The following is a 14958-nucleotide window of genomic DNA, read 5'->3' as shown; positions in this document are numbered from 1 at the left end:
GAAAGCTACAGCTTAGACCGACAAGAGAAGTCGGACCAACAAAAGCTACAGCTCGGACCGACAAGAGAAGTCAGACCAACGAAAAGCGTGCGCTAAAAGGGACATAGCTTTGCCCAAAAAGTCATGGCTCCACGACAAGGCTATCAAAATTGTTCAGACTAACTAAAAAAGGTTATATCATAACACTAAAAAGTTGTCAGACAAGTTAGCCCCAAGGGTCATCTCGCCCAAACAGAAGACAGACAAAACAAGATCTGATCAAAAAGAAGTCAGACAGTAGAGTACCAACACTTTACAAAGATCTACAAAAGTTGCAAAGGTATGAACAGTATATCAGTGAAATATAATCATCAAAATAAAAAAATTTAAAGACTCAAAAGGCTACCCAAGAGGCAGTCTCAAGAGTTTAAAAGTGTTTTGTTTTCAAAATAAAGTTACATAGAAGCAACTGAAAGTCAAGAGAAGTCTACCATATCAAAAGTTACAAAAAACAGAGTTTAAAAAGCCCACAAATCGGGCTGTACAGATAAAACAAAGAAATCATAAGGGGTCCAAAGTTTCCCCAGTAGTGGCATCCGTGGCTGAAGGAGGAGGAATGATCTTCATGGGGGTGGCGCCCACAGTCCCATCCTCCCGATTAAGAATTTGACAATCAGGATCAGGTTCGGGATGGTTGACCTCAGCAGAAGGAGGAGGCCCGTCATCCTAATCATCCAGGGTAGGCACTATCCTGCCATCCTCTACCATATTGTCCAAGCTGAAGAGAGTCAGGTCGAGTTCAGGAGCTAGAACTTGGACCTGTGCCTTTAAATTGTCATAAGCACCTGTCACAGCATCTACCAGATGACCCTAGAGATCGGCATAATCCGCATGGGCAGAAGCAAGTCTCTCCTTCAACTCCAACAGCTCGGCCTAAGTACGGGTATAACTTTCCTTGTGTTTCTTCGCCATCTCCTCCGCCAAGTTTGCAGCCGCCTCAGCCCTGGTAGCTCGGCACTTTTCCTTCTCCAAATCCAACTCCAGCTTAATTACCCTGGCATCAAGCTCATCCTTCACCCCCTTTATTCTATCGAAATCCAATTTAGCATCCTCCAGAAAAGCCTTAATCACATGGACGGGGGAACCCTAAACAGTACGGAATAGGGTTGCACCCGTATGGGCCATCCGAATACTGTTACTGGTAGTGAAATTCAAGTGATGAAGGATGGACACATCATCCATGGGAAGTCAACCATAAGGAGCAATTTGATTATCAACAAACCCCACGGCCTCAAAATCAGGGGCATCCAAGTCATAAGGGTCCACAGTATTCTATTTTTTAGGAGGAGGACTAGCAGTAGGAGAAGAAGCAGCACCAGAGGTTGATTGGAGATGAGCAGAAGGAATCACACGAACCTGAGGAGTCGGGATGATTTTCCTCGGTCCAGAAGTACCCAAGGTCGGCTTCCTCGGAGGAACTTGAGTAGATTGATGAATCCATCTTTTACGATATATTTTGGTTTGATTTTAGTGGATTCCATCACATAAACTCACATTTATTCACCTAAATAGCATGCTTTTGAGATTTCTCCTAAATTGTGCTTGAAAGTGAAAACATGCTCTTTTGTGCTTAATTTAGTCAATTTTATTCACTTTAATCCCATTTGGTACCTTGATGTATTTGTTAAGTAATTTTCAGGTTTCCAAGGCAGGTATGGGTTGAAGAAGTGAGGAAAAGAGCATGCAAAAGGGAAGAATTCAAGAAATGAAGGATTTGGAAAGCTACCAACCCTGACCTCTCTATACTAAATTAGTCATAACTTGAGCTACAGAGGTCCAAATGAGGCGATTCTAGCAGCATTGGAAAGCTAACGTCCAGGGATTCAAAATGATATGCAATTTGCTATAGTGGACATAAGTTTAAGTTTGCGTACGCACAAGTCAGGATTTAGCATGTGTGTAGACGCACATCTGTGCGTCCGCACAGGTCCCTGCACGTGACCTCATTAATTGCAACTCCTTGGGAGCGATTTTTGGGCTCCTAAAACCCAATCCAACTCATTTTTTGAAGCTATTTAAGGCTAAATTGAAGAAGGATGAAAGGGGCAATTAGGTTTAGTTTTTATTATGTTTTCCCTTAGTTTCTAGAAAGAGAAGTTCCCCCCTCTCTCTAGAATTAGGTTAGGTTTAGTTTAATTTCCTTTAATTTCTGTCTTTAATTCATGTTTTAATGTAGTTTCATTTATATTTATTTACTTTATTATCTTACTTCTCTTAGTTCTTCTTCTTAATTTCTCTTTTATGTCACTTTTCATGTTATGAATACTCTTTGTCAATTTTAATTTCATTTAATGCAATTTATGTTTTATGTTCATTTATTGCTTTCTTTGGTTGTTATTGCTATTTTCTTACTTTGGTAGTTTTAGAATTTATTTTAATGTATTTTAATATTATTTTATTCTCATGCACACCAAGTGTTTGATAAAATGCTTGGCTTAGTTTTCACTTAGTTTTTCTACACTCTTGGCTTAGAATTGTTGACTTTGGTGATCCTTGAGTCATTAATGTCCATTCTTGTTTGATATATTAGAGTAGTTAGTTGATTTGATCTCCCTTGACTCTATGTGACCCCTTAGTGTTGACATAGGACTTAGGGATTGAAATCAACTATGCCTATTTGACTTATCTTCGATCTAAGGTTGACTAAGTAGGATTAACTTTTCATAATCATCATGTGTTTGTGGTCAATGGCTAGGATAGGTAGCCTTAGCTCTCAATGACTTGCCAAGAGGTTTTCTTGCATTTTAAATTTTCTTTTCTTGCATTTTATTGCTTTGACTTTTATTGCTTTGACTCTTAATTCCTTGCATGTTTATTTAATTGCTTTGATGTTTAATTTCTTGCATGTTTAGTTTTCACACTCTTGGTTGAGAAATTGGGTGTTTGGGTGGAATTGGGTTGTGGATGTCCATTCCGCATTGTGTGAGAATAGTTAGTTGGTTTGGTTTCCATTGACGCTAGTCTTTCACTAAGTAATTTGTGAGTTGACTAGGACTTATGGATTGAGATCAATTATGCTCTTTTGACTAATTCTCAAGGAGGATTGACTAATTTGGATTGATTCCACACAATTGCCATGTTTGTGGTCCATAATTAGGATTGGAAACCTAGATTACCTACTTCTTGCCAAGAGCCCTTTTTAGTATTTAATTTCCATTTCCATTGCCTTTACTTGCTTTCATTATAATTCCTTGCATGCTTGTTTTAATTCTTGCTATTTACGTTTCTTGCTCTCTCTTGCATTCACAATCCCCATGCTCTCTCATAGCCAATAATTGTGCATTTTATTACAACTCCTAGGGAGAATGACCTGGGAGTTAAATACTCTCGGTTTATATTTTGTATTGACTTTATTATTTGATCTTGAGAATTCATTGTTGGTTTGGACTATGCTACCAACAAATTTATGCTTGTCTTTGATCGATTCCAAACCATGCAAGAATTATCATCATCAAATTTGATGCCGTTGCCGGGGAGTTGCAATGGTGCATGTTTTTGGCCGTTGTATATATGTTAATATATAAATAACTTGCTTTTTGGTTGTCTTTGTTGATGGTTAGGATTGGGATCCCGGAGGACATTGGACATTCTAGCATTGGTGGGGAAGTAAAGCACAAGCCAACATAGCAAGGGCTCTCCTAATTGTCTAACTTAAAGACATTAAATAAAAGTGTTTGGTAACATTGTTATAACTCTTCTCTTTTTGTATATATTTTGACTTATTTGCTTTTTGTTATGCTTGGTTAGCTTAGAATTAGTTTAATTTTGAGTTTAGATATGTTAATTTTGGTTTGGATCATGAATTTATGGGTTCTTGCAAGTTTTGGTGTTTGATTTGATTGAACTAAGGTTTGGTACCTTAGATGTTAAAAAACAAATTGTGTGCACGGTCAGCTGCTTTCTGCGACCTGTGCGTATGCACCTAATCGTGCGTATGCACACATACCCTTTTTCGCGCTTCTGGTGCGGCCGCACAGACGTGTGCGTCCGCATGCTAACTTACAACTACTCTGGTGGGAGCGTTGGCATAGCATGTGCGCGTGAACCCCTGGCCCTTACGCTTTTGTGCGCGCGCACGGACCTGTTTGCGCACACACACATGATCCTTCCCCAAAAAAAAAAATCTTCTGTGCGTGCGTACACCCTTGTGTGCACGCACACTTCCTACTCCCTCTTCTGCCAGGAGCGCTCGCATAGCGGGTGCACTCGCACACTTTCCCCTTTCCTCATAGTGTGCGCACGCACACACCCCTGTGCGTGCGCACGCCCCTATTTTCTCACTATGCCTTTTTTCTTCTCTTCTTCTTCTCTTTCACCCTATTTTCTACTTGTTCTTGTTCATTTTTTTTGCATTTAATTTTTATTTTGGTAATTATATTAGCTTTAGTTTAGTTACTTGACAAATAAATAAGTTACAAGTGTTTGTTTAACATTGATTGGGTTGCTTCTTGTTTGATTTTGGTTTCAAGTTTGATAAATATATGCACTGAGCATTAAAAGCCTTGTTTAAATGCCTAGATGAATTGTGAGTTTAATTCATATGTTGTAGCTACCATATGCATTAAACTTTATCCTTGTTTGGCATCTTGAATTGTGCACTTTCACTTTGGTGAATTGAGTTGAAATTACTTGTTCATCTTGATTTTTATATCATATAGATCACATGTCCGGTACTTGTTTCTTTTTAATGCTTTGCATTTATTTGAGTGACTTAACTTGATTGCTATCAAGTGTATCACTTTTTGTAACAAGTACATATACCATGTGACTTTTTCCTTGTGTTTCATGATGAATAAGTAGTTTCCATTTCATTAAGGGGTCGGGTGTTGTATATTGTGCTATTTTATTTCACTCTTGAGCTTTTACTTGCACAATTTCAATATCCAATATTTTTAATTCAATTCACTCTTGATGCAATTGCCTAAGTTTGCTTCTGTTTGATTGATGCTCATTTATTGCTTGCTTCTTAGGCCATTTAGTTGAGGAACTCATGCTTACTTTTTGATGGAGTGGATGCCATTTTAACCGGCCGTTGTGTGTATTCCACACCACTATGCAACTTTCTCAATTAGATGCTTATTTGCTCCCTCCTTTACCCTTTTGTGTTACTTTCCCTATGATTCTAATTATGCTTTCTCTATTCTTTTTGAGGATGAGATGTCAAGGCAAGTAGCCGGGAGAGGAGGAGGATACTGACGAGGGAGATGCCGAGCATACATGGACACAGCAATCTCCACACAACCCAAGCCCCCGCATCCGCCAACCGAAGGTGGAGCTCTTGAGAGATATTCTCCCCAGATTTTGTTTGTGCACGGAGGACCGTGCAACGCTTAAGTGTAGGGGAGGATTCGCCATTTTGGGGTGTAAACTTTCTTTTCCCAAATACCTTGCACTTTATTTTTACTTCTTTTAGTAGGTTTCTTGTATATATTTAGAGTGATTTTGATTATTGCATTGCATTTCCTTCTAGTATATATGTCTTAGATTATTCATAGTTTATATCTATTGCGTTTTGCATCTTTTTCTTAGTATATATTTTAAAGATAGAAATTGTGATTGGATGACGTGAATAGTATAGCACCTAGTTCAATTTTGTCCTAATTGTTCATGTTAATTTTTGCTTGTTAAAAATTAGGAATAGAACTAGGAAAGATCTTGAAATTGCATCCATCACAACATACATACATACATACGTATAGTAAATAAGTTTTGGTAAAACAACAAAGAGTTTTCAAGAAACCCCTTTTTAGGGCATTCCATTGATTAGATTTGAAATTTGTTTTTGAACTTGCTTGAAGTATCTTTTTATGGAACATAGAAAAGAGCTTGAACAAATACCAAGTGAGATTTGAGCTTTAATTATGTGGTCGCACATTTTCAACCACAATTTTTTTTCTTGTGTGATAAACTCCTTTTATGATTGTGATCTTAGATTTGCTTTAGTCTATATGTCCTATATTTATTCTTTTGGATTGCATTTAGTATGATTGAGGCCACCTTTGTATAGCTCACTAACCCATATGGCCAACCCTTGCATCTATCTTTGTAAACCACTTTTTGAGCCTTTAATTCCCCTATATTCTCATTATAAGCACATCATTCACCCTAAGTGAAAAACCATTATATCCATTGATTGTATCTTTGATTAGCTTGGGTCTAAGTGTGTGTGTTAATCAAGTGTGGGGAGAATTTGTGGGAAACATTGGTAGTTAGTTAGTGATGAGCGGATAATTTATACGCTTTTTGGCAGTGTTTTTACACAGTTTTTAGTATGATTTAGTTAGTTTTTAGTATATTTTTTTATTAGTTTTTAAATAAAATTCACATTTCTGGACTTTACTATGAGTTTGTGTGTTTTTCTATGATTTCAGGTAATTTCTGGCTGAAATTGAGGGACTTGAGGAAAAATCTGATTCAGAGGCTGAAGAAGGACTGCAGATGCTGTTGGATTCTGACCTCCCTGCACTCAAAGTGGATATTCTGGAGCTACAGGAGTCCAAATGGCGTGCTCTAAATTACGTTGGAAAGTAGACCTCCAGGGCGTTCCAGCAATATATAATAGTCCATACTTTGCCCGATTTTAGATGACTCAAACTGGCGTTCAATGTTAAACGCCAGAGTTAAACGCCAGAAACAGGTTACAAACTGGCGTTTAACTCTAAGGAAGACCTCTACACATGAAAGCTTCAATGCTCAGCCCAAGCACACACCAAGTGGGCCCGAAAGTGGATTTCTGCATCATTTACTCATTTCTGTAAACCCTAGTAATTAGTTTAGTATAAATAGAACTTTTTACTATTGTATTTACATCTTTGATCAGTCTTATGCTATCTTAGACCTTTATGGAGGCTCGCCATTCGGCCATGCCTGGACCTTCATCACTTATGTATTTTCAACGGTAGAGTTTCTACACACCATAGATTAAGGTGTGGAGCTCTGCTGTTCCTCATGAATTAATGCAATGTACTATTGTTTTTCTATTCAACTTAAGCCTATTTCTTCTCTAAGATATTCATTCGCACACAAGAACATGATGAATGTGATGATTATGTGACGCTCATCATCATTCTCACTTATGAATGCGTGCTTGACAAACACTTCCATTCTACATGTAAACAAGCTTGAATGTGTATCTCTTAGCCTCCTGATCTACGATCAGAGTCTTTGTGGTATAGGCTAGTGATGCCAGGGCATTTTGGCCAGTTTCACTGACTTTTTCTTTACTGTTTTAGGGTAGTTTCATGCATTTTCTTAGGAAATCAGCGAGTTTTGGGTAGAATTTCACTTACATCTTGATTCAAGCAAACATTGTGTACTTTACATGATTTCATGAGAATTATGCATGAATTAAATGACAAATTTGATGATGCATGTCTCATGACTTGGATTAGAACTTTGATGCACTCTACTGCTTGATTTCAGCACAAAGGAAGCAAGGAAGAACCACGTTAACAGCCACGTTAGTCTAACTAACGTCACCACTAACGTGGAAAGGGAGCTAGCTTGCAACGTTAATGAGAAAAGTAATCGCCAATAACGTCCTCGAAGCCATCATAGCCCACGTTAAGAGTCACGTTAACTAAGTTAACGTAAACTCTAACGTGGAAGAAGAAAATGAAGCCAACGTTAGTGACACTCACCTTTGTCACTAACGTTGGACCAAGCTCATATTGGCCACGTTAAGAGCCACGTTAACTCAATTAACGTGGACTCTAACGTGGGGAAGCAAAAGAATGGCCAACGTTAGTGACACTCACCTTTGTCACTAACGTTGGACTAAGCCACTTTGAGCTACGTTAATTGCCACGTAACTTAGTTAATGTGGACTCTAACGTGGAGGGAGCAAAGAATCACCAACGTTAGTGACACCCACCTTTGTCACTAACGTTGGAATGAGCTACTATGAGCAACGTTAACTCCCACGTTAACTTAGTTAACGTGGAAGCTAACATGGAGGAAAAAATGATGAGCCAACGTTAGTGACACTCACCTTTGTCACTAACGTTGGAAATGGCTATCACTACCACGTTAGAAGCCACGTTAACCTAGTTAATGTGAACTCTAACGTGGGAAGTAGGGGTGTTTTGGAATGTTAGTGACAAAGGTAAGTGTCACTAACGTTCTCGAAGATTTGGCAAGCCTACGTTAAAGGTCACGTTAGCCACACTAACGTGAACTCTAACTTAGGGGGGAGGGAGGACTCTCAACGTTATTGGAAAAGGTAAGTCCCAATAACATGTGCGAAGGACCAAGAGGCAACGTTAGTGGTCACGTTGGTGCCACTAACGTTGAAGTTAACGTAGATCATCCCTCGGTTAGGAACGTTAGTGAAAAAGGTGATTGTCACTAACGTTCTCGAACCCACACTTTCACTTAACGTTAACGCCACTAATGTCCTAAGCTAAAGTCCTTGCCTGCTTCACACTTTCTCTCTACAAGTAAAGCTAAGCCCAGTGAAGAGGATAACTGCTTCAAACTCAAGATCCAAAGGCCCATATCCAAGACTTGAAGAACCAACTAGAAGATTAGAAGAGTAGTATATATAGAGAGAACTTTGAACTAGAAGGAGAGCTTTTTGGGCATTATTAGAATTACTCTCTGTATTTTACTTTCTCTGTACTTCTAGTTTAACTTTCAGAATGTACTCTCCATCTATGCTTTATTTTCCCAGAGCTATGAACAACTAAACCCCTTTCATTGGGTTAGAGAGCTCTGTTGTAATTTGATGGATCAATAATAGTTTTCATTATTCTTCTTCTTTCTTTTCTCTTGATTTGACTAGAAAGCTTTCAATCTTCATCCAATTGAGTAGTTATCTTGGAAAAGAAGCTATTCATACTTGGATCTCTTCTGAACCTTGGAAAAGGGATGAAGAGATCATGCTAGAAATGCTTTCTCATGTTGGACCAAATTGGGGTTTGGGCGGATATGGTGACATATAATTCTCTCAATACTTTGATTTAGAAATACATGTGGTATAATCACTGACCACACTTCATCTCTTTTCATGAGCAATTAGACCAAGGAATTGGCTATTGATCTGATTTAAGAGATTGAATCACCAAGGAATTGGAATTCAATCACTTAAGATTGCCAAGGAGATCAATGAATGCATTGATTGAGGAAGAGATGAAAATGAACTTGATCCGGAGAATGCAACATCTCCTAAGCCCAATGAATTCCCTATTTCTGATCTTACCCATTCTCCTTACTTTGTGCTATTTACTTTCATGCTAAACTCCCCTTCCCCATTTAAGATTCTGCAATTTACCTTCCGTCATTTATTTTCTGCAATTTACTTTCCCGCCATTTAATTTCCTGCAATTCTCAACCCAATTTCTGCTTAGCTCAACTAGAACCTTCTTCCAATTAAAGTTGCTTGACCAATCAATCCCTGTGGGATTCGACCTCACTCTATTGTGAGTTTTTACTTGACGATAATTCAGTATACTTGCCGAAGGAAATTTGTTGAGAGACAAGTTTCCGTGCATCAAGTTTATGGCGCCGTTGCCGGGGACTGATATTGTATCAACAATGATTAAATTGGTGGATAACTAGATTGAGCATTTGTTTTTATTTTGTCTGATTTAAGTTCATTTGAGTAATTTACTTTCTGTTCAGTTATTTTCTTCCCTTTCCCTTACCCATTTTTTTAGTTATTTACAATTCAGTCCACTAACCCACTAACTGTTTGATATATTGCATCACTCACACTAACAGCAATTCTAACAGAAATACTTTCTGCATCTATTTCCTTGCTTGTGCCTTGTTGGTTGTATGACAGGGAGAAGAAGCGGGGCTTCAACTTCCTTTCATTCTGAACCTGAGAGGACTTTCCTTAGATTAAGGAGGGAAGCAAGAGGAAAATGAGTAGTTGGTGTAGAGGAAGAAGAGGAGTATTTTGAACCAAACATGGATGAAAATATGGAGAACCATCATGAAGAAGAGGCTCACAACCATGGTAGAGAAGGTCTAGCAAATCATGCTGGGCAAGAAAGAAGAGTGGTGCATGAAATTGTGATCTCTGGTAATGGCTCCAAAGGCTTGGTGCTCTATTCTCAATTCATAGTTTGTCAAAACTTCGATACAACTAACCAGCAAGTGCATTGGGTCATCCAAGTAATAAACCTTACGTGAGTAAGGGTCGATCCCACGGAGATTGTTGGTATATGGTCACCTTGTAAATCTCAGTCAGGCGGATATAAAATAGTTATGGAGTTTTCGAATTTAATATAATAAAATAAGGATAGAAATACTTATGTAAATCATTGGTGAGAATTTCAGATAAGCGCATAGAGATGCTTTCGTTCCTCTGAACCTCTGCTTTCCTGCTGTCTTCATCCAATCAGTCTTACTCCTTTCCATGGCTGGCTTTTTGTAAGGATGTCACCGGTGCCAATGGCTACTTTCAATCCTCTCGGGAAAATGGTCCAAATGCTCTGTCACAGCACGGCTAATCGTCTGGAGGCATCACCCTTGTCGATGGTTGCATCCTATTCCTCTTTGTGAAAATGGTCCGATGTGCTGTCACTGCATGGCTAATCATCTTGGAGGTTCTCGATCATACTGGAATAGAATTTACTATCCTTTTGCGTCTGTCACTACGCCCAGCACGTGCGAGTTTGAAGTTCGTCACAGTCATTCAATCCCAGAGTCCTACTCGGAATACCACGGACAAGGTTTAGACTTTTCGGACTCTCATGAATGCCGCCATCAATCTAGCCTATACCACGAAGATTCTGATTAAGAGATCTAAGAGATACTCATTCAATCTAAGGTAGAACGGAAGTGGTTGTCAGACACGCGTTCATAGGGAATGATGATGATTGTCACGTTCATCACATTCAGGTTGAAGTGCGAATGAATATCTTAGAAGCGGAATAAGTTGAATTGAATAGAAAACAGTAGTACTTTGCATTAATCTTTGAGGAACAGCAGAGCTCCACACCTTAATCTATGGAGTGTAGAAACTCTACCGTTAAAAATACATAAGTGATAATGGAGTTCATTGGTCTCGGCCCCAAAGGGGAACCAGAGTAACCAAGACTACGAATACAATGATAAAAAGTTCTATTTATAATAAACTAGTCACTAGGGTTTACAGAAGTAAGTAATTGATGCATAAATCCACTTCCGGGGCCCACTTGGTGTGTGCTTGGGCTGAGCTTGATGTCTACACGTGGAGAGGTCATTCTTGGAGTTGAACGCCAGCTTTTGTCCCATTTTAGGCGTTGAACTCCACTTTGCAACTAGTTTCTGGCGCTGGACGCTAGAATTGGGCAGAGAGCTGGCGTTGAACGACAGTTTGCTGGAAAGCCTTGGATGTCTTCTTTCCAACGTAATTAGAAGCGCGCCATTTTGAGTTCTGTAGCTCCAAAAAATCCATTTTGAGTGCAGGGAGGTCAGAATCCAACAGCATCAGCAGTCCTTCTTCAACCTCTGAATCTGATTTTTGCTCAAGTCCCTCAATTTCAGCCAAAAAATACCTGAAATCACAAAAAAACACACAAACTCATAGTAAAGTCCAGAAATGTGAATTTAACATAAAAACTAATGAAAACATCCCTAAAAGTAACTAGATCCTACTAAAAACATACTAAAAATAATGCCAAAAAGCGTATAAATTATCCGCTCATCACAACACCAAACTTAAATTGTTGCTTGTCCCCAAGCAACTGAAAATCAAATAGGATAAAAAGAAGAGAATATACTATAAATTCCAAACTATCAATGAAACATAGCTTCAATCAGATGAGCGGGACTTGTAGCTTTTTGCCTCTTGAATAGCTTTGGCATCTCACTTTATCCATTGAGGTTCAGAATGATTGGCATCTATAGGAACTCAGAGTTCAGATAGTGTTATTGATTCTCCTAGTTCAGTATGATGATTCTTGAACACAGCTTCTTTATGAGTCTTGGTCGTGGCCCTAAGCACTTTATTTTTCAGTATTACCACCGGATACATAAATGCCACAGACACATAATTGGGTGAACCTTTTCAGATTGTGACTCAGCTTTGCTAAAGTCCCCAATTAGAGGTGTCCAGGGTTCTTAAGCACACTCTTTTTTTGCTTTGGACCTTGACTTTAACCGCTCAGTCTCAAGTTTTCACTTGACACCTTCACGCCACAAGCACATGGTTAGGGACAGCTTGGTTTAGCCGCTTAGGACATGATTTTATTCCTTTAGGCCCTCCTATCCACTGATGCTCAAAGCCTTGGGATCCTTTTTATTTACCCTTGCCTTTTGGTTTTAAGGGTTATTGGCTTTTTACTCTTGCCTCTTGGTTTTAAGATCTTTTGGCTTTTTCTGCTTGCTTTTTCTTTTTCTTTCTATTTTTTTTTCGCCTATTTTTTTTTCTGCAAGCTTTGTTCTTTGCTGCTTTTTCTTGCTTCAAGAATCATTTTTATGATTTTTCAGATTATCAAATAACATGTCTTCTTGTCATCATTCTTTCAAGAGCCAACATATTTAACATTCTTAAACAACAACTTCAAAAGACATATGCACTGTTCAAGCATTCATTCAGAAAACAAGAAGCATTGTCACCACATCAATATAATTAAACTAAGTTCAAGGATAAATTCGAAACTCATGTACTTCTTGTTCTTTTGAATTAAAACATTTTTCATTTAAGAGAGGTGATGGATTCATAGGACATTCATAACTTTAAGACATAGTTACTAACTACTAATGATCATGTAATGAAGACACAAACATTGATAAGCACTTAACATAGAAAACGAAAAATAGAGAAAGTAAGAACAAGGAATGAGTCCACCTTAGTGAAGGGTGCGTTTCTTTCTTAAGGAACCAATGATGTCCTTGAGCTCTTCTATGTCTCTTCCTTGTCTTTGTTGCTCCTCCCTCATTGCTTTTTGATCTTCTCTAATTTCATGAAGGATGATGGAGTGTTCTTGATGTTCTACCCTTAATTGTCCCATGTTGGAACTTAATTCTCCTAGGGAGGTGTTGATTTACTCCCAAAAATTATGTGGAGGCAAGTGCATCCCTTGATGTATCTAAGGGATTTCTTGATGATGAGCTTCTTCATGTGCCTGTTGGGATTCATGAATGTGCTCTCTTGTTTGCTCCATCCTTTTCTTAGTGATGGGCTTGTGAGATGAATCTTTCCATCTCCCATGGCTCAGAGGTGGAAGCATTTGTCTTCCCTTTCTTCTTTCTTGAGGTTTTTCTGGCCTTAGGTGCCATTAATGGTAATGGAAAAACAAAATGCTTATGCTTTTACCACACCAAACTTAGAATATTGCTCGCCCTCGAGCAAGAGAAGAAAGAATAGATGAAGAAGAAGAAGATATCGAGGAGATAGAGGGATGTGTGTATGGATGTGAGTGGTGAATGGAAAACAGAAGGGATGACCATGAATGGAGAGAGAGAGGGTGAGGTGGGTGGGGATCCTGTGGGGTCCACAGATCCTGAGATGATCCTGTGGGGTCCACAGATCCTGAGGTGTTCAAGGAATTACAACCTTGCACCAAATTAGGCATGTAAAATGCCCTTGCACACAACTCTGGGCATTCAGTGCCAGGTTGCTGCCCATTTTGGGCGTTCAACGCCCATTTGTTGCCCATTTCTGGCGTTGAATGCCAGAACCATGCTTGTTCTGGGCGTTCAGCGCCAGCTCTTCTCCAGGGTGCAATTCTGGCGTTCAGTGCCCAGATGCTGCCCATTTTGGGCGTTCAGCGCCCAGATACTGCCCATTTTGGGCGTTCAGCGCCAGAACCATGCTCTGTTCTGGCGTTGAACGCCAGACAGGTGCTTCCTCCAGGGTGTCATTTTTCTTCCACTGTTTTTGATTCTGTTTCTAAATTTTTCGTTTATTTTGTGACTCCACATGATCATGAACCTAAGAAAACATGAAAAACAAAAATAAAATTAGATAAATAAACATTGGGTTGCCTCCCAACAAGCGCTTCTTTAATGTCAATAGCTTGACAGTGGGCTCTCGTGGAGCCTCACAGATGTGCAGAGCTTTGTTGAGACCTCCCAACACCAAACTTAGAGTTTGGATATGGGGGTTTGACACCAAACTTAGAGTTTGACTGTGGGGGCTTTGGTTGACTCTGCTTTGAGAGAAGCTTTTTCTGCTTCCTCTCCATGGATGTAGAAAGAGATCCTTGAGTTGTAAACACAAGGTTGTCCTTATTTAATTGGAGGATCAATTCTCCTCTGTCCACATCAATCACAGCTCTTGCTGTGGCTAGGAAAGGTCTTCCTAGGATGATGGATTCATCCTCTTCCTTTCCAGTATCCAGGACTATGAAATTAGCAGGGATGTAAAGGCCTTAAACCTTTACTAACACGTCCTCTACTTGTCCATAAGCCTGTTTTCTTGAATTGTCTGCCATCTCTAATGAGATTTTAGCAGCTTGCACCCCATAGATTCCCAGTTTCTCTATTACAGAGAGGGGCATGAGGTTTATTCCTGAACCAAGGTCACACAGAGCCTTAAAGATCATGGTGCCTATGGTACAAGGTATTATGAACTTTCCAGGATCCTGTCTCTTCTGAGGCAATGTCAGTTGATCCAGATCACTTAGTTCATTGGTAAACAAGGGAGGTTCATCTTCCCAAGTTTCAATACCAAATAATTTGGCATTTAGCTTCATGATTGCACCAAGGAACTTGGCAGCTTGCTCTTCAGTAACATCCTCATTCTCTTCAGAAGAGGAATACTCATCAGAGCTCATGAATGGCATAAGGAGGTTCAATGGAATCTCTATGGTCTCTAGATTAGTCTCAGATTCCTTAGGTTCCTCAGAGGGAAGCTCCTTATTGATCACTGGACGTCCCAGGAGGTCTTCCTCCTTGGGATTCACGTCCTTCTCCTCTCTTGTGGGTTCGGCAATGGTAATTAATTCAATGGCCTTGCACTCTCCTTTTGGATTCTCTTCTGTA

The sequence above is a fragment of the Arachis ipaensis genome, chromosome B8 (genome assembly GCF_059453495.1).
Source record: "Arachis ipaensis isolate K30076 ecotype BB chromosome B8, ASM5945349v1, whole genome shotgun sequence".
Lineage (NCBI taxonomy): Eukaryota > Viridiplantae > Streptophyta > Magnoliopsida > Fabales > Fabaceae > Arachis > Arachis ipaensis.
Note: the sequence above shows the minus strand (reverse complement) of the source record.